Source organism: Lynx canadensis, chromosome D1, assembly GCF_007474595.2.
Source record: "Lynx canadensis isolate LIC74 chromosome D1, mLynCan4.pri.v2, whole genome shotgun sequence".
NCBI lineage: Eukaryota > Metazoa > Chordata > Mammalia > Carnivora > Felidae > Lynx > Lynx canadensis.
Window position 1 is genome coordinate 21,489,317 of NC_044312.2, and position 20,435 is coordinate 21,509,751.

Consider the following 20,435-nt stretch of genomic DNA (forward strand, 5'->3'; position numbering starts at 1 on the left):
ATCAATCTGTCAATTTCTGCAAAATCATGGTGGGACCTACCCAAAGTCACATAGTAAGAAATTAGCATATCAGTGCATCCTGTGGAAGTCTTTTACCTCCAGATTTCAAAGTTTATGATCTTTCTACCACTTTACCATTTCATGCATTTTTCAACTTTTCTAGAGGATTTGGGGGGTTCAAAAGAAACTGTAATGTGATTAAAGCATTTTAGAAAAAAAACATGTAGCTGGGAGCAAAATTTAACACCAAATGCAGAGAATTTCAAAGAAGTAAATCAGGGATGAGAATTGAATGTGTCATGGAGATAGAGACTATGCTGGGGTAACAATCCTAGTCAAGTCTTGGATCTCCAATCCCACCCAAATAACAAAATGAAGTATTCAATCCATTTAAGTAAACTGAAACTAAATTCAACACCAATTAAATGGGAAGCCTCACAGTACTCCCTCTCTCCCACCCTAACCCCTCCCCTACACATACACAAATATATCCCTCATTAATGAGAGGACAGTATAAAGCCACAAGGTTCCACCTACTTAGAGAAAGTGGCCTGGCATGATCACCATTTGAGTCCTATCTACAATCAAGGTCAAGCCTCCCTGTAATTACCAATGTCCTGCCAGGTTGTTCACTGAATCATCTCATGCTGCTAACACAGATACTCACAAGAGTGGAACTGCAAACACTCTGCTTAGAGCCAGCTGCCTGAATCCATTGTGTCCTCACTCTGCTTATCCTGGGATTCCATCCTGACAGCTGTGCACTCCGCATTATCATATCACTTGCACACACAACTGCAGAGCACATGCTCACACGTCCCCCACTGCCTCCAGAGGGGCCCTACCTCAAGAGATTGTGTCCAGGGCATCCCTGGGATCTGATGGCCAAGTTCATAAGTGTGTGCTTCCTGCTGTTGCTGATGTCCCTGACATTTTCCCCAGAGTTCCAAGCCAGTGAGTTGCTGCCATGATCCACTTTTGAATTGTAGCCCACTGTTTAAAAAGCACTTGTCTGAAACTGTACCTTGGAAACCAAACAGGAAGGGACCCAAAAATGTGAAAAATATCAGCTTAAACTATTTTCCTTTCCATAATTTTTCAGTCCAAAATCTAGAAACAAGCTTTTTTTTCCCAACGTATATGTTAATTAGAGGGACCCACGACAAAAAGAGAGTCATGTGGTACAGCAACTACATCATGACATTCTCTGTCTCATATAAATCCTTTTTCATGTTGTAGTGTTGATTTTTGTTTGTTTGTTTGTTTACTCCCCAGTGATCCTTCTCTCTTTTCTTAAACTAGAAGTGTCCTAAGCTGATAGGATACCTAGCATGTTTCAGCCAGACTGGTCCACAATAGGACTTCACTCTTCAGTGGTCCATGTGGGCGGTATTGTTAAGCAACTCCTACCCTTCAGGTCTTGTTCTTTCCTCTTGAAGTGATCAGTTTCACGAGAAGGGACTCGACTCCTCCAACCTCTTAAGAGGTCAAATAAGGGTGGCCATAATAATCGTAATGAACTCCATTTTATAATGTTTTTCTTTGTAGCTTACATGCAAGAAATTTTTGCCTAACCTCCTATGAGAAAGAATTTTGCCTATATTTTCTTCTAAACACGAAAAGCTTTAGCTCTTACATTCAAGACAATGACCCTTTTTAAGTTCATCTTTGCAAATGGTGATATAAGTGCTGAAGTTCATTTTTTTCCGTAAAAATGTCAGTTATGCCAGTGCCATGTGTTGGAAGCAGTATCTCTTCTTCACTGAATTACCTTTGAACCTTTGTAAAAATAAAATAACTGTGTAAACTTGAGTTTATTTTAGACCCTGTCCTTTTCCATTGATTCATATGTCTACCACATGATTATGATTATTATAACTATATACTAAGTCCTCAAAATCAAGTAGTATCAATCCAACTTTGTTCTTCCTCTTCAAATTCGTTTTCACTTTACTAGGCCTTTTCATATAAATTTTAAAAGAAACTTCTGAATTTCTTTCTTTAAAAAAAATCTGTTTGAATTTTAATTGAGATTGCATTGAATCTATAGATTAATTTGGGGAGGATTGCCATCATAATCATAATTTGAATTTTCTAGTCCACGTATATCATATAAGTATCTATTCATTCTTTTTTAGTTTTCCTTTGCAATGTTTTATTTGTGGAAGTCTTGAACGTCTTTTGTTAAATTTATTCCTTAGGAAAAAGAAAATATATTCCTTAGTATTTTAATACTATTATAATTGGAATTTTTAAATTTTTATTTTCTAATTATTTATTATTAATTATTTATAGAAATACAACTGATAGAAATGCAATTGATTTTTGTATATTGACCTTGAATCCTGAGACTGTGAAATTCACTCACTAGTTCTATTATGTTTTTGTAGATTCTTTAATGTTTCTACATACATGATTATGTCATCCACAAATAAGAAAAGATTTGCTTCCTCATTTCTGATATGTTTCTTAATTATTTGTTTCTTGCCTTATTATACAAGTTAGAACTTAATACAGTGCTAAATAGAAATGAGGAGTACAAATATGTTTGCCTTATTCCTAATCTTAGTTAAAAGATATTGAGTCTTTCATACTGAATATGATGTCAGCCATACATTTTTCAGAGATGCCCTGAATCTAATGAAGATGGTCCTTTGCTGAGAATTTGTTTCATGAAATGGTATGAATTTTTTTTAAGGCTTCTTCTCTCTCTTTTAATAATGTTACATGGTTTTTCTCCTTTTTTCTATTAATATGGTGAATTACATTTTTGCTGTCCAGATGTTAAATCAAATATGCATTCCCACAAACTGGTGCAGCCACTCTGGAAAACAGTGTGGAGGTTCTTCAAAAAATTAAAAATAGACCTACCCTATGACCCAGCAGTAGCACTAGGAATTTACCCAAGGGATACAGGAGTACTGATGCATAGGGGCACTTGTACTCCAATGTTTATAGGAGCACTCTCAACAATAGCCAAATTATGGAAAAAGCCTAAATGTCCATAAACTGATGAATGGATAAAGAAATTGTGTTTTATATACACAATGGAGTACTACATGGCAATGAGAAAGAATGAAATATGGCCCTTTATAGCAACGTGGATGGAACTGGAGAGTGTGATGCTAAGTGAAATAAGCCATACAGAGAAAGACAGATACCATATGTTTTCACTCTTATGTGGATCCTGAGAAACTTAACAGAAACCCATGGTTGGGGGGGGGGGGAGAAGGAAAAAAAAAAAGAGGTTAGAGTGGGAGAGAGCCAAAGCATAAGAGACTCTTAAAAACTGAGAACAAACTGAGGGTTGATGGGGGGTGGGAGGGAGGGGAGGGTAGGTGATGGGCATTGAAGAGGGCATCTTTTGGGATGAGCACTGGGTGTTGTATGGAAACCAATTTGACAATAAATTTCATATATTAAAAAAATTAAAAAATAAATACATAAATAAAATAAATAAATAAATAAATGTTAAAAAAATCTTTTAAAAAAATGCATTCCCAGAAGAAATTTTATCATGATATATTATGCTTTTACACATTGTTAGATTCAAATTACTAATGTTTTATTTTATTAAGGATTTATAAATCTTTGTTTACAAGGAATATTGATCTGTGTTTTCTTGTGATGTCTTTGCCAGATTTGGGACTCAAAATAACAAAGGCCTCCTAGAGATTTGGGAAACAGTCCCTTCTTTTTTATTTCTGAAAGACCATATGTACAGTTGGAATTATTTTTACCCTAAGTGTTTGATAGAATTAACTTATTGTTATTTTTCATAAGTTAATTCTGTCAATTATCAATCTATCAGGTTGGCTTCAAGTTTCTTTGTGGGAAGACTTTCTACTAAAATTCAGTTTCTGGGGCCCCTGGGTGCTCAGTTAGTTGAGCATCAGACTTTGGCTCAGGTCATGATCTCACGGTTTGTGAGTTTGAGCTCCACATCAGACTCTCTGCTGTCAATGCAGAGCCCACATTGGGGCTCTGCCCCTCTTTCTCTCTCTCTGTCTCCCTCTCAAAAATAAATAAACATAAAATTCAATTTCTTTGGGGCAGCTGGGTGACTCAATCGGTTAAGTGTTTGACTCTTGACTTTGACTCATGTCACGATCTCATGGTTGGTGGGATTGAGCCCTGCATTGGGCTCTTTGCTGAGCATGAGCTGAGCGTGGAGACTGCTTGGGATTCTCTCTCTCCTTCTCCCTCTGCCACCGCCCCACTCACACTTTCTCTCAAAATAAATAAAGTTTAACAAAAATAAATAAAAATAAAATTCACTTTCTTTAATAGTCGCCGAGCTGCTAATATTTTCTCTTTCTTCATTTGGTCAGTCTTTTTGTAATTGTGTCTTTCAAGAGATGTGTCCCCTTCCTCTACATTGTCTAATTCAATGGCACAATGTTATGATTGTGATTTATGTTTATGATTCTTTAATGTGGGTAGAATCTTCATTGATGTCTCCACTTTCATCTCTTATATCAGTAATTTGTGTCTTCTCTATTATTTTTCTTGATTAGTATGGCTAGATGCTTACCAGTTTTACTCATCTCTTCAAAGGACAGCTTTTGGTTATATTTATTTTTCTTCACTGGTTTTCTGGTTTCTGTTTCATTGATTTCTGTTCTTTTTATTTCCTTGTTCTCACTTTTGGGTTTAATTTGGACACTTTGGGTTTAATTTTGGGTTTAATTTTTCAAGGTAGCAGAAACTTAGATTTAATTAATATCTTCTTTTCTAATGTTGGTATTAAGCTATAAATTTCCCTCTATGTACTACTTAACTACTCTCAAGTTTTGATATGTATATTTTTAGGATCAGTCAGCTCTAAAAATTTTCCAACTTCTCTTGTAATATATCCTTTTTAATCCAATTATCATGTAGAAATACATGATTTAATTTCTAAAATTTGAGGGTTCTCCTTATTGTTTTATGCTCCTAATTTCCAACCTTGTTGATCTTTTTAAATTAACATTTGTTAAGTGGAGTACAGGATGCCAGATGATAAGGTTCAATAGCAGACCACAAGGGAAATTGAAATAAAGAGGTTTATTACAGATCCTAGAGGAAGTACATGACATACCTTGAGGGGCCACACAAGAAGGTCAAGGCAGAGTATAGATAGAGTGTTAGGACCTGGACACACCTTAGTTAGGATCCATGGTGGAGTGTTTTGGGGTTCCCAGGCTAAGGCCAGATTCCTCAGTTCAAACCAAAAGAATGGGGTTTTGGAAAGCTCCACAGGGGTCTTATTCCAAGGGTACACAAGGGGAAGGCCTTAGGAGGCTGGGCAGATGGTTCGTCATAAGGGCTGTTGAAGAAGTCATATCAGAACTTAACATTTACCAGTGATTCTGCAGGCCTCTATTTAGGGCATATGCTTGCATGGGGGGCTAGGGTCAGTTTAAGGTGCTTACAGGCTGCTTAGTCAAACAAAATGGATGTGAAGACAGCAATACCATGGAGTAAACTCCCAGCAGTATGACTCCAACCTTTTAAAATCTATTGAAATCCGTTCAGTGCTGTGGAATATAGACTATTATTGCAAACGTAATATATGCATTTGAAAAAATGTGTGTATTCTGCCATTGTTGGGTGTACAAACAATTGATTATGTCAAGGTGATAGAACTCTTCAGACTATGGATAAAATTGTTTATGTTTAGTTTTTCTATAAATTTCTGAGAGAGGTGCTAACTGTGACCATAAAATTACATGTATTTCTCCCTTTAATTCTGTCAAGTTTTGCTTTGTATATTTTGAAACTCTGTTTTGGGGTATATATCTATTATGATCCCTGACGCATTATTCCTTTTGTCATTATGAAGCATCCTCCTTCTCTCCAGTAACGTACCTTTTAAAAATCTATTTCATCTAGCATTAATATAACCAATCCAGCCTTCTTGTGCTTCCTTTTTATACGGCATATGTTGTTTTCATTCATTTACTTTTGCCCTTCTGTGTCTCTGTATTTTAAAGTGTGTCCCAGGTAGGGGCCCCTGCGTGGCTCTGTCGATTGACAGTCCAACTTTGGCTCAGGTCGTGATCTAATGGTTCATGAGGTCGAGCCCCAGGTCAGGCTCTGTGCTGACAGCTCAGAGCCTAGAGCCTGCTTTGGATTCTGTGTGTCCCTCTCTCTGCCCCTCCCCCACTCACACTCTGTCTCTCTCTCAAAAATAAACAAACATTAAAAAAAATTTTTTTAATTAAAAAAAATAATAAAGTGTTTCCCGTGTAGATGGCACATAGCGAGGTCTTGTTATTTTGTTTATGTGTTTATAATCCACATAACAATTTCTTCTTTCTTAACTAATTAAGATTTAATGTAGTTATTGAGATGTCTGAGTTTGGCTCTCCCATCTTAGTTTGTTTTCTACTTGTTCCTGTTTTTTGCACCTCCGTTTCTCTTTTCCTGAATTTCACTTGAATATATTTGTAACTTGGTTTCATATAAAATACTTGGTTTTATATAAAATATTTTATTTTATATAAAATATGCATATTGTATAATATTTAATTATGTCATATAATTATATAATATTATAAATATGTACTATATAGCCACATATTTATAGACAAATGTATAATATTTTTACAATTTTATAAACATATAAAATACATCTACATATGTTATAAATCACACAATAAAATGTTATAGTTTTGTTTAAAGAGTAATTGGTTTCTCAAGTTGCTAGAAAATCACATAAATAAGGATAATTTTTTTATTGTCCAAAAACATATAACATAAAATTTACTATCTTAACCATTAAGTGTACAGTACAATAGTGTTAACTGTGTGCACATTTTTGTGCAATAATCTCTAGAACTTTTTCATCTTGTAAAACTGAAATCCTGTATTCAATGAAAAACAAATCTCCTTTTCATTTTCCCAAGCCCTCTGGCACCCAGCATTCTACTTTGTATTTCTGAGAGTTTGACAACTTTAGATATCTCATATAAGTAGAATCCTGCAACATTTGTCTTTTTGTGAAGGGCTTCTTTCACTTTGCCTAATTTCCTCAAGGTTCATCCATGTAATAGCATGTGACAGGATTTCCTTCTGTTTAAGGCTGAGTAATATTCCACTGTATGAATATAGCACATTTTCTTTATCCAATTCAACTGCTGATGGACATTTCCATGCTTCTACATCTTGGTTATTGTGAATAGCACTGCAGTGAACACAGGTGTGTGACTATTTCTTTGGGATCCCATTTTTATTCTTTGGGATATATACCCAGATATTATTCAGATATTTTCCATTTTTGGTGTTCTTATTTTTATTCTTTTTTCTTTTAGTTTAAGGGTCCAAGTTTTCATCCGACATCATTTTCCCTCAGCCTGAAGCATTTCTTACATTGCAGCTCTTCTATTTTTCTCTTATCTAAAAATGTCCTTATTTTGCTTTCATTCTTGAATGTTTTTGCTAAATATAGAATTCTGGGTTGACAGTGTGTTTGTTGTTGTTTTTCTTAGCACTTTAAAGTTGTTGCTATACTCTCTTTGGGCTTCCATGGTTTCTGATGAGAAATTAGCCAATGTACTTTATGTGCAATATTTTGTTTTTCTCTTGCTGATTTTTATGTTTTTTCATCTTTGACTTAAACAGTTTTACTATGGTTTGCCTTTATATGAGCTTCTTTATATTAGTTCTGTTTGGTGTTCACTTAGCATCTTATATCTAAATATATCTGCCTTTCATCAGATTGGGGACATTTAGAGGGTTATTTCTTCAGATATTTTTTGTGTCCCATTAGTCTTTTTTCTCCTTTCAATATTACAATTAAATACTTGTTTGACCATTTGGTATATTCTAACAGGCCTCTGAGACTCTGTCCATAATACTCAACCTTTTTTCTGTATTTCACCTTAGATAATTTCTGTTGGTCAGTCTTCAAGTTTACTTCCTCTTTCTTCTGTCATGTCCATTTACTTGTTAAGTACATCCATTTTGTTATTTCAGAAATTGTATTTTTCCATTATAAAACTTCCTTTTTTAGTGTTTCTATTTTATGCTGAGATTTATCACTCCTCGTCTAAGATTTTCATTCATTGGAAACATATTTTGTTTTGCCTTATTGACAATAGGCATAACTGCTTTAAAATTCTTATCTGTTAGTTCTAATATCTAGTTTATCTTATGGTCTGATATAATTGATTTTTTCTTGAGAAAGTTTTAGGTTTTCTTAGTTCCATATCAAGTAATCTTGGTTTGTATCCTGGACATTATGAATATTAAGTGGAGATTCTGGATTCTGTTATTTTTCCCCAATGCATTTCATTTCCCTTCTTTTATTGGGTAATGTTTTTTGTCTGGACTTGAGCTGCACACTGTTGCATGGGCAGTATCTCTGATACCAGTTCACATATTTTGCCTTTATCTGATCTGATTTGAGTCTGTTCTGCACATGCATGTTTTAGGGTCAGGTGAATCTAGTTTGGGGATACCTTCTCTGGTTCACTTGTTTCCATAATTTCCCCCAGTATTTCAGATTTTTATTCAGTATTTCAGATTTTTGGGCCTCAGTTATCTGGTTCACTTGTTTCCATAATTTCCCCCCAGTATTTCAGATTTTTGGGCCTCACTTATCTGGCTCTTTGCACCAGAGAGATGGAATTTTTCCACATGGGTACAATATAGACTGCACTTAGTGCTGGAAAAAAAGCTAGGAAGACGGGAACTTACTTGGTATTGCTCCCTTCTTCCTTCCTCCAAGTGAATGCTCATCCCCCTACCAGGTCTGCTTCTGTTCATTTCCAGCATCTTCAGGTAGTTGTTTTGCTTTTCTTTAACTGTGTCTAGATTTAGTTTTTTTCAACGTTTATTTATTTTTGGGACAGAGAGAGACAGAGCATGAACGGGGGAGGGGCAGAGAGAGAGGGAGACACAAAATCGGAAACAGGCTCCAGGCTCTGAGCCATCAGCCCAGAGCCCGACGCGGGGCTTGAACTCGCGGACCGCGAGATCGTGACCTGGCTGAAGTCGGACGCTTAACCGACTGCGCCACCCAGGCACCCCGAGATTTAGTTTTTTTTTTTTTATTATTCAGGAGTGTCATCTAATAGAGTCATAGGCCATTACACCCAGAGTTACTCTATTAAAAATCCAGGGTTTTTTTTTTAAGTTTTTACTTAAATTCCAGTTAGTTAATATACAGTGTAATATTAGTTTCAGGTGTACAATATAGTGGTTCAACATTTTCATACAACACAAGGAGGGCTCATCACCACAAGTGCCCTCCTTAATCCCCCTCACCCATTTCACCCATCCACCCACCCCCTCCCCTCTGGTCACCATCAGTTTGTTCTCCATACTTAAGAGTCTGTTTCTAATACATATGCTTTTCTTCATCTTATATTATGTATATCATACATAAAGTGCAGAGACCTTAAGTTCAACACAATTTGTAATCACTACTCAGGTAAAGATAAAGATCATGTTTGGCATCCCAGAAAGTTCCCTCATGCTGCCCTCCAGTCAAGAGCACCCCCGACCCCCCGCAGCCCAAGATGTTACCATATTCTGATTTCTGTCTTTCTAAGTTGCGTTTGCTTTTTCTTGAACTTAATGTGATTTGTTGTTTGGTTTATTTTGCTCATCATTATGTCAGTGAATGGGTTCACATATGTTGTTGTAGGGTAATACTTTGAGATTTGTTTCTGTATATTATTCCATTGTGTCAACATACAACTATTTCCCCATTTCGTCTTATGACAATAGGTATTTCATAAAAGAATATGCTAGGTTATGCTGTTGTAATGAATATGGAAGAAATATAAACATGGCTCACATACTACAGAGGTGTCTATTGAGTGTGTGTATTACTTCCAGATTTTCTAGTCAAATTTATAAAATAATAAAGGCCATCAGTGCATCTCCAAATTCTTGTTTATGGTTACCAAAGCTAATGACACTATTGTTAGTTAAATGAATATTTTACATATAACATACATTTATATTTTAAGTGGTTAATATCATAAGGTTCATTTTGTATTATTCACAGATATATATTCATAGATATCTATTTTTCATGGGCCCTCTTTATTCAGTTTCTTTAGGTAATCAGTTCAGGAAGTAGTTCATTGCCCATTTTTTAAAATTAGAGAGTTGGTTTTTGATGCAAAAGTAATTATATGTTTTAGTATACATGATGTTTTTGCTTTTATAACAGATTAATAACCATATCTTTAATTTATTTTACTTTAAATTTTCATTCAAAAATCATGCCCCATTATATGTTACTATCATACTGTTACTAAGAAAATGTGTTATTAGGTTTATGACATATTAGAAATGCATTGCAACGAGTCATGAATAATACATAGGTTAACAGCAGAGGGTAGAGGAGAGCAGTGCAGGCAGACCAACTCAGAAAAACAAAAACCTGGAAGCCCTGTATATTTGGGCAAAGGCAAGTGATGGTATGGGCTAAATCACTGAGTGTATAGAAAGGAGATTGTTGCATTGTTAAGGCTGATAATCCCTTATTCTACTCCATGCTCTTTTAGTAGAGAACTGATTGAGACATGAGATGTAGGAACCTCTCAAAAAAAGATCAAGGATATAGCTGAAGGATATAGCTTAGCTCCATAGTCACAATGGGATTCTCTCCTTCCCTCACTGCATTCCCCAAAAAGGTTTGATGAATCCAGGCACAGAGGAAACATACATCAGCCTTTCCCTACTAGGGAAGAGGAGACAAGTATTGGTCCAGAGGACAGTGCAGTCCAAAACAGGGAGACCTAAAGGAACTAGCCAGTCATTCCCAGTTCTGTCTCCCCATTTCAACTGTAACAATCCACTCCACTTCCTCATGGAAGAGAAGAACAGGAATATGGAAAAAGGAAAAGGATTCTTCCCATTCTTTACTCTCCTAGGCCATGGAAAGATAGATACCCATTTTAGAGGAATCATCTGCTTTGGACCAGAGAGAACTGGGCATTTACAGAGAGGAGGAATCAACTACTCAAACCAGGTTTTCTCTTGTGAATAAACATATAATTACATATCTCACATATGCGCATAGTTATATGTTAAATTCTCTCTTCCCAAGTTCCATAAATATAGCTCAGAACTGTCTCACTGTTGAAATATTTATTTTTCAAATCATCTTGAAAAAGTAACTAGAAACTGTGAGGACTACAACTTCTCAAAGATTATTTCCCCTTCAGCCCAGCCGTTTCCCTGGACCCAGGTTATTCTATGCAAACTTTAGGTAAATAAGCAAAATGGGAGCTATTTGAGGAGGCTGCTTTTACAAACCATATGTAACTTCAAGAAAAGAGAGTGTGGACACTACTTTGGAACAATTCATCAGCACTTCCTATATGCAGTAATATTCCTGAATTCAGAGAAGGGACAGGGCACGCGACTCTGCCATTATTTGTGTGAAGAAAGAGGGACAGAAAGATGTGTTACTGCTTTGGCTTTCCTTTGTGACTCTGTCCTGTGGGCTGGTGGAGTGGATTAGGGATGACCAGATGAGGTTTTAAAAAACTAATTCTATAGCCCATCAGCTAGACCCTCTGAGCCCACAAGATGTGAAGGGAAGAGCAAGCCCATGCAATTTGGTTAGGTAGAGACAACAGGAACTATTTCCAAAGTACGCATGGAATATAGGAAAACCAGAAGAGACTGTGCAGCACCCAGGACTATAAGTTGGGCATTATTACCATTTCCAGGTCTGAATTAGCGACAAGGAGAGTGAGCTGTGTAAGAAGAGCCACTTGACCTCAGTGTGACTCTTGGTAGATGGATGCAACCCATAGCGCTCCCACAGAAAGGAGGCCAAAGGAATACATACTTTGTCCTCACTCTTCTTTCCCACACTGCTTGCTAATGAGAGAGAGCAAGAAAGTCTGCTAATGTGATCCATATCAGTTAGACACCTAGGAAGACAGCAGGCTGGATAAGCATAGAGAATAGACATACAGGAGCAAAACGAAAATATCCAGCATAGGCAGATATGAAGCCCTAAAAATGAGGCCTAAATGGTCAGAAATAATGGAATGTTGGAATATGCCTCTGTTTCCAAAGCATGTTCAGGGACACTAGCCAGGAGAGCAAGAAGTTGCCAATATCTTCCAGGAGGTTGAGGGCTATTGGAGAACTGCCAGTTTTCGCCAGAACAGGAATACCAGGGTAAGTGAGAAGGAATCAGTGGCTCCAGCTTTAAGTACCTGGGAAGAATATGGACAGAAGAAGTGAGGATGCCACTAACAGCAAAAATACTTCTTCCCTTCCATTATAAGAGGGAATCATTTATTCACAATGAGCAAAACCAAAATTTCACTCACATCAAGTTTAAGCATAAAGACAAAGATGCTGTGTTATGGATTCTGTTCATGATTATCTATCAAGAGCAGAAAATATTTCCCAAAGGAAGAAAGCTCAGGAGAGAAATGACAAATGGCCAATTCAGATGCAACGTTTCCCTCCTTAATGTCACATCAATAACATAGAAATACCTCTGCCAGTTGGGAGGTGTACTAAATACTTGTTAGTGCTTCACCCACATCCTCTCGGATCCTGTTCTCATTGTGATGCGTGCCAGCTTCAAGTATGCCTTCACTAACTCCCAACAGCTAGCACCTGCTTTTATTTGCCAGAGAACTACACTCAGAATGACAGAGCTTCCCTTGCACAGGAGAGCCCGGAGTGCCAGGAAAGTTAAATCCTTGGAGTACCCCTGAACCCAAGACTGATATGTGCCAGGATATAAATACTCCAGATGCCTGACCCTGCTCAGGATGATTCTGAGTCATGACCCACAATGTCTTCAAGGACTCCATACAGCCTTGACCAAGGTTGCCCATCATCAGAGTTTGCTTGATATCACACATTTTCTCAGTCTTCTTCTGTCTCATTTCTGCATTCTCAGCTGGATTTACATGGGAATGCTTGCTAACAAATCTCTTCCACATGAATATTCATCTCAAGGTCTTGTGGGAAACCCACTCCAAGATGGAGGGGAAGGAAACCAAATGAAGATTATGGGAGAAGTATGCAAACAAAGGAAAGGGGGAGAGAAAAACATTTGAGGGAAAATTAAAAACCATCACTTGTTAGAAGGGCAATGTTTGGAATTCAGAATGTATTCTGAAAAAAAAAATTGAAAAAAATGCACCTTGATATATCAGTATGTCAGGTATCAGTATGTCTCCAACTCAATGGAAATATATCAGAGTTTTCATGTCAGAAAACTAGGAACTGAGTAGATAGTTCAGCATGGCTACTTTGCTGTAAAAGATAATAGTGTAGCCCAGTGGTTCTCAGTGGTTGGTTCTCAGAGCAGCAGTAGCAGCATCACCTTGGAACTCCTTAGGAATGAAATTCTAGAGTCCTATCCCAGACCTACTGAATCAGAAGTTCCGTGGGTAGGTCCTGGAATCTGCATTTCAACAACCCCTCCAAGTAATTCTCAAATTTAAGATACATGTTTAAATTTGAGAATCACTCCTGTAGCTTCTGGTCCCAGGAGATAGACTGAGGTACAAGCATTTCCCTGATCCAAGGAAAAAGAATCGGCTTTTATATCTGCGTCAGAAGAGAGGAAATGGAAGTTGATGAGTATATAACAGATTAAGATGAGTATATAACAGATTAAGATTATCAGTCATAATGCTTATGACTACAAAATCTACCGGCTTATAAAACAGGTGCTGGGGCACCTGGGTGGCTCAGTCTGTTAAGCATTTGGCTCTTGATTTTGGCTCAGGTCACAATTTCACAGTTTGTGATATCAAGCCCCTCATCAGGCTCTGCCACTGGACAGCACAGAGCCTGCTTGGGATTTTTCTCTCTCCCTCTCTCTCTGCCCCTCCCCTGCTTGTTCGTTCTCTCTCTCTCTCTCTCTCTCTCTCTCTCACTCTCACTCTCTCCCCATCTATCTCTATCAAAGTAAATGAATAAATAACCATTAATAAAAACAGGTGCTGATAAAGAGGAGTTTAGTGAGAAGAGGTGAGAAGCCCATGCAATTTGATGGTGTTGTGGTTGCAGAAAAGCAGACTGACCATTACCACTAACTGGGCCATGACACCACCAATATCTATCCTAATGCAAACCGTGCTCCAGCAGAGAACAGACCAGAGGGACACATCCCATAGTGACTCCAGGCCACAAGTAATAAAATAGTAGCTAACAACCAAGTAGTAGTCACTAAACAACAGAAAATCAAAAGGGAAGAGTGGAATGTTGCATTTCAAGTTAATGATGATGGTCTCTGATATAAATTGCATTATCATTTTAAGTGAAATGACAAAGGAGCAGGAGAGGTTTAAGAAGGTAAGCTCATGAGGATGTTAAGGAAAGAATTCAGCCCTGTTACAATGACCATGCTGTAACAATAAGGAGAAGAGCATAGGATGGATCTCTTGTCCATTTGTGAAACAAACAGGAAAAAAAAGTAGTCACTGTTGAGACATTTCCCATAGCCATGCTCTTTGGAGAAGTCATCTCTGAAGGTAGGAGGGAAGAACCTCTTTCTAAGCCACACAGATTCCATGGCTCAGACATGAGAATTCTCTTTGCTCTAATGGCAGAAGGACTAATTTTAACACAGGAAAGGTGAGCACAGTAGGAATGCCTATATCTTGTCTCTTTCTACGCTTACAAAAATACTCCCATGTTTGAAAAAGACCCCAACATAGTCAGCAGCTCAAGGAGGCTAGTAATCCAAGCTGGACTAAGATATGCACTGGGAACCCAGTCCTCACAGCAAAGACAGGGAAGCAGCATCTCAGAGAGGTTCCACAGTTTCCCAGGTTCAGGAACCCTATCTTGAATAAAGAATGAGAACTGTAAAGAGACCTAGAGACATCATCTCTGCCTCCATTGCTGCAGTCATCCCTACCCCAGAACCAAATTAGTTTTCATATCCCCAGGTTAGAGAGAAGGACAAAAAGAGACTTGGAGGCTGCAACACAGCCACCCTCCCTTGTCCAGCATAGTGTCAGCAGTACAGAGTTTTACAGTCTCTGCTCTCCCACTTCATAAAGGGAAAATGGCTTGGGTGGCATAAGAAGAAGGGTGCCCTAAGCATACATACTTTTCCTGTAATGGTGAGAAAATAAAAGGTTGCATTATCCTGAAATCAATTCTGAACCAAAGATTGTGATTTCAGATCAAGGCCAGGCTCAGATTCTCCTCTCCAGTCAAAGAAAGGAAACATCATCTGTCCATGGCCACAGTGCCATTTACATGATATTTAAAAGGGGATTTCTTTTGCATGTATCTGTATCGAGATCTGACTGGAAACCCAAAGAAGTTTCCTCGGGTATTCTCCTAGGAGGAGTTTCTGTAATAAACAAGAAACTGTAGTTTTCACAAATAGAGCACATTTTTTACTTCTGCACAGAATTTCACACACACACCCCCAAGAATGTGAAGCAGGAGCCCCTCTTTCCAGAGACATGTAAAGGGTTGACTCTAGCTGGGAATCCCTCTGTAATGATGGCAGGTTTCAGTAACACAATCTGTGGACCTGGCAATTGGTTAGGGTCCTAACTCGCTCAACATGGCAAAGCACTCATCACAGTGCCTTTTTCAGTAAAATTATCTAAAAATCTTCAAAGCTATCAAATAAAAATGGAAGCTTCCCCAAAAGGGCTTTAAGCCTGTGCATGGAGAGAAAGAAGGAAATGCTGTGTTACCATTGGTTCTGCGGAAACCGTAATATGCCATGAAGACACAGCAGGGAAGAATGACAAATAACCATCGTGAGATTTTTCTAAAGATACCTCACTTTTGAAGGCCAAGAATCAGAGTACTGTTCTCTATTATTTTGGCTAAGGCATAAGTTCACTATATGAATGATTCATACTTTTATTCAATAATTATTCCATAATTCCATAATTTCTGCATTTGAAAAAGAATATAGAAACTCAATTATACTCAGTTGCTGTAAAAAGTTTCCTCTAAAACATGGTGTTAATTAAATGATGGTGCAATTTTTTTCTAAAATTTATTTTCTTTAAAAATGCTATATACTTTCTCATCAAAATGACATGAAATATAGTGAAGTTTATTATGTTCCTTGTTTCTGTCTCTTAGTTGTTGTTTTTGTTGGGGGGGGGTGGGGGAGCGGCAGTGGTAAGGTCACTTAACACGAGATCTACCCTTGTTACAAGTTTGTAAGTGTACAATACAGTATAGTTAACTAGAAGTGCTGTGTTTTACAACAGATATCTAAGCTATGCATCTTGCATAACTGAAACTTCTCACCCACTGAAAAATTGGAGTAGACATAACACCTTCAAATTCATGTCAGACAGAGTGACTCCTTCCTCCTGGTGATCTCATACCTAAATTTCAGGACAGTAATCAAGACACATAAACAGGAACTGAACCCAGGGTTCAAGGATGCTCTGAAAATCATACATGAAGTCCTCATTGACATGGAAAAGTCAGGTTTTGCAATACAAATGCCTCTGAACAGGGTGTTACACTCTGACACTGGAGTACAGAGAGAGACATGGGCAAGAAATTGCATATATAACATAACCAAAAATTAGCATTGAGATTGTGACTATGGAGAAGAAGCACTTGTTACTGTTTCTAATTGTGGACAGAAAAGGGGGGAGAGAAAAAGAGGATCAAAGGAAATTTTTAAATAAAAAATTTTAAGCGGGTTTGGATATGCTTAGAAATAGAAGAGTCTGTAGAGGTGGAGAGATTAAATATGTAAGATGAAATTTTGAGGAAATAAAATCCCAAAAAATGAAAAAAAGTTGACAAAGTTCAATATCTATTCATACTTTTAAAATACTTATTTGAATCAGGGAATGATGGATACTGTCTTTTTTTTTTTTTTTTAAATAAGCTTTACACTCAATGTGGGGCTTCAACTCAGGACTTTGAGATCAACAGTCACATGGTTTACCAAGGCAAGCAGGTGCCCCCTGACAGATGCTTCTTTCAGATGATAAAATGTGTAAAATAAATATATAAAATGCCAACAATTTAATTTGAAAACTCTAGAGGCTTTCCTAATTAGAAGCAGAAGTTAAGGGGCGCCTGGGTGGCGCAGTCGGTTAAGCGTCCGACTTCAGCCAGGTCACGATCTCGCGGTCCGTGAGTTCGAGCCCCGCGTCGGGCTCTGGGCTGATGGCTCGGAGCCTGGAGCCTGTTTCCGATTCTGTGTCTCCCTCTCTCTCTGCCCCTCCCCCGTTCATGCTCTGTCTCTCTCTGTCCCAAAAATAAATAAACGTTGAAAAAAAAAATTAAAAAAAAAAAAGAAGAAGTTAATCTGAGATGCCTACAGTCTCAACTGTTACTTAACACTGTATTAACAGTATTAGAAAATGCAATTATAAATGGGAAAGGGATAGGAGGCATAATAACCAGAAGAAAACAGGTAAAATTATCTCTATTTATAGAAGATTTTATTACATTTGGCAAAACCTGAAAAGAATCCATGGGAAAACTTATACAAAATAAGTTATATTGCAAAGTATAAAATTAGCATAGAATTCAATAGAATTCATATATGCAAATAATAATCAGAAGATATAATGAAAGATAGCAGCAAAAATACAGCAAAAATTACAGCAGCAAAAATAAAATACAATAAAATTCCCAACCATAAATCCAATAAGAAAGGTGAAAAACAAAGATGAGGAAAATTATGAAACACTCCTAAAAGATACTAAAGTAGACCTAAAAGAAAATAGGAAGACATACTATACTTCATGTTGGAAGTCTCAAGATTCAAAGATGTCAATTCTCCCTAAATTTACTTATAAGAAGTTTAGGATGCAATCACTAAACATGCCCTGAGGCTTGTTTTGTTTTGTGTTGTGTTCTGTTGTTTTGTTTTCTTTTCTTTTTGGACCTTCATAGATTATAAACATTATGGTTAAAAAATGAATAACCAGGAAAACCCTAAAAAAGAATAACAATATGTGGGAAATTACATTCAAGATATGAAAACATTATGAAGCTCCTATAATTAAAGCAGTGTGGTATTGGCTCATGACTAGACTAGCAGACAAATAGAACAGAATAGAAAACACAGAAATAACTCAAGTGCCTATGAAACTTAGTATGCAATTAAGGCAGCAGCTCAGCTCAGCAGGGAAAAGATGGACTTTTTTTTTTTTTACAAATGGCGATAGAACAACTGGATAGCCATATGGAAAAAGATAAATTTGGATCCATTCCTCACACCATATACTGGTACAATTTATAAAAAGATCAGACATCCAAATGTAAAAAAATGAAATCATACAAACATTTGAAAAACAAAAAAAGATGTGAATTTCTTTATAACCCTAGAGGAAGAAAGCATTTCTAAATATGACTAAAATATATGAAACAAAAGATTAAGAACATGATTTTAAATTTTATATCATAAGGAAAGCCAAATCACAAAATGAGAGGAAAATGTATGCACCTTATACCCCAAACAAAAAGCTAATATGCATAATATGTAGTCCTTCTAAAAATTGAGACCAAAATCCAGCAGAAAAGTGAGGAAGGTGTGATGTAATACCAACAGCCATTAAATATATGAAAATACCTCTAATGTTTCTCATTAGTAGAGAAATGCTCATTCTAACTATACTTGAAAATTGTTTCTAATCTTTTAGGTTGGAAAAATTGAAATTTTTGAGAATGTACTATGTTGGAGAGACAAAAGAAAGTAGGCATTCCCATTTATTGCTAAAGGGAAAACAAATGGTAATTCTCCCAAAAAGATTCACAGATTCAATAAAATCCCAATCAAAATTCAGAAGGTTTATTTGTGGGAATTTACAAACTGATCCTAATATTCAATGAAAACTCAAAGGACCTAAAAAACCAAAATAACTTTGAAAAAGGTGAATGAAGTTAGAGGACTTATACTGACTCATTTTAAGAATTATTATAAAGTTACAGTAATCAAAACTGTGTGGTATTGACATCAAGATAGACAAGCAGACAAAGGGAACAGAATGTAAAAAACAGAAACAATTGATTTTTAACAAAAGTAGAACAGTCGCTGGACACAGATGTGCAAAAACACACACACACCAAAAAACCACTTTGATCCACAATTCAACTGTATATAAAAAATAACTCCACGGACTATAGACCCAAATGTGAAAACCCATAAAACTTCCAGAATAAATTACGGGAGAAAATCCTTATGATTTGGTGGGGGGGGGTGGGGGTAGGGGGGAGGGGGTTCCTTATCTTTTTTAAGCAACAAGTTCTTGAATATGACAACAAAGCTACAGTTCACAAAAGAAAAAAATGATGAGGTGGACTTCATGAACATTAAGATCTGTTAATAGAATGAAAACATAAGCCATGGACTATTTAAAAATCTCATATTTAGTAAAGGACTTGAATTCAGGATATATAAAGACCCTTGAGATCTCAGTAACAAGAAATAAACAGCCTACTTTAAAATGGGCAAATAGGTGGGATAGACATTTCACACACACACACAAAAAGATATATGGATGACAAATGATAACATAGAAAGATACTCATCATCATTAGTTACTAGGGAGATGAAAATTAAAACCACTATGTGCCCCAGGTCAGGCTCTGCTCTGACGGCACAGATCCTGCTTGGGATGCTCTGTCTCCCTCTCTCTCTTCCTCTCTATCTCTCTTTCAAAAATAAATAAATAAACATTAAAACTACCATGAGACACCCCTATACACCTGCTAAAATGTCTTCAGTTAAAAAGTGGACCATGCCAAGTGTTAGGATATGGAGGACTGAAAATTTCAAACACTACTGATGAAAGTGTAAAATGGTACAACCACTTTGGAAAACAGTCTGGCACTTTCTTAAAAAGTTAAAACATGGGGCACCTGGTTGGCTTAGTTGGTTAAGCATCTGACTTTAACTCAGGTAATGATCCGGTGGCTCTTGACTTTGAATCCCACGTTGGGCTCTGTGTTGACAGCTCAGAACTTAGAGCCTGCTTCAGATTCTGTGTATCTGGCTCTCTCTGCCCCTCCCCCCTCTCAAAAATAAAATAAACATAAAAAAATTGGGGGGGGGGGGGACACCTGAGTGGCTCAGTCAGTTAAGTGTCCCACTTCGCTTCAGGTCATGATCTCACGGGTTTGTGAGTTCAAGCCCTGTGTTGGACTCTGTGCTGACAGCTCAGAGCCTAAAACCCAGTTCACATTCTGTCTCTGTGGGGTGGAGCCAGAAGATCAGGAGATCCAAAATTTTCACAGGGCTAGGATGCCACAGGTCTATTATGTCTTCTTTCTCACTCACACCCTTTCACATCACTCTTCTTCTGACCTCAAGAAGAACAGTAAACTATCTCTTAAACAGGACACAGAACTAACCATAAAAGGCAAAAAACTGATAAATCAACTTCATCAAATTAAGAACATCCACTATTGGGGCGCCTGGGTGGCTCAGTCAGTTAAGCGTCCAACTTCAGCTCAGGTCATGATCTTGGGGGGTTCGTGGGTTTGAGCTC